Source organism: Carlito syrichta, unplaced genomic scaffold (genome assembly GCF_000164805.1).
Source record: "Carlito syrichta isolate Samal-C Ts95f unplaced genomic scaffold, Tarsius_syrichta-2.0.1 Scaffold255043, whole genome shotgun sequence".
Taxonomy (NCBI): domain Eukaryota; kingdom Metazoa; phylum Chordata; class Mammalia; order Primates; family Tarsiidae; genus Carlito; species Carlito syrichta.
In genome coordinates, this window is record NW_007199139.1 from 2,409 (window position 1) to 3,463 (window position 1,055).

The window sequence follows — 1,055 nt, forward strand, 5'->3', positions numbered from 1 at the left end:
AGATCCATCATGTACACTACCTCCCTGTGGGGGCTGCAAAGAGGCAAAGATGAAAGACCCCCCAGTGTGCCCTAGGGAACGCCCACCACCTCATAACACTTCTGGAGAGAAGAATGTGGCCTGGCAGCTCCAAGCACATCATGAGTCGCCTTCCTCCTTGGTTGTCTTGTTAAACTTGCAAGACTTTTCTAGGGTGCAGAGGGAGATAGGCAGGTGATAATGGGCAAGAATGATTTCATTAGTGATTCTATAGGGATGGGGAGACCCAGACAAGATAAGGACAGTGTCCAAACCCTAGTGATATCTTCCTTAAAAATAAAAAATGGGCCAGGCTCGGCGGCTCATGCTTATAATCCCAGCACTTTGGGAGGCTGAGGTGAAAGGATTGCCTGAGCCCACGGTTGTGAGACCAGCCCAGGTTACTTGGCAAGACTTCTTCTCTACAACAAAAAATTACCCGGGCATAGTGGTGTGTTCCTGTAGTTCCAGTTTCTTGAAAGGCTGATTGAAAGGATAGCCTGAGTACAGCAGGTCAAGGCTGTGGTGGCCGGGAGCATGCCACTGCACTCCAGCCTGGGCGACAGAGTAAGACTTCAACAAAATAAAATAAAATAATAAAATAAAATAAAATAAAATAAAATAAAAAGTGTCAGGTGCAGTGGCTTATTCCTGTAAGTGTAAGCCTCCTTTGGGAGGTGGAAGTGGGAGGATTGCTTAAGCCCAGGAGTTCAAGATCAGCCTGGGCAATATAGCAAGACCTCTTCTACACACACACACACACACACACACACACAATCAAAAAATTATCTGGGCATGGTGGCTCACACCTGTAGTTCCAGCTACTTGGAAGGCTGAGGCAGGATCACCTAAGCTCAGGAGTTTGAGACTGTGGTGAGCTGTGATCGTGCCACTACACTCCAGCTTGGATGACAGTGAGACCCCAACTCAAAAATAAAATAATAGGCCGAGCACGGTGGCTCAAGCCTGTAATCCCAGCACTTTGGGAGGCCAAGGCTAGAGGATTGCCTGAGCCCAGGGGTTCAAGACCAGCCTGC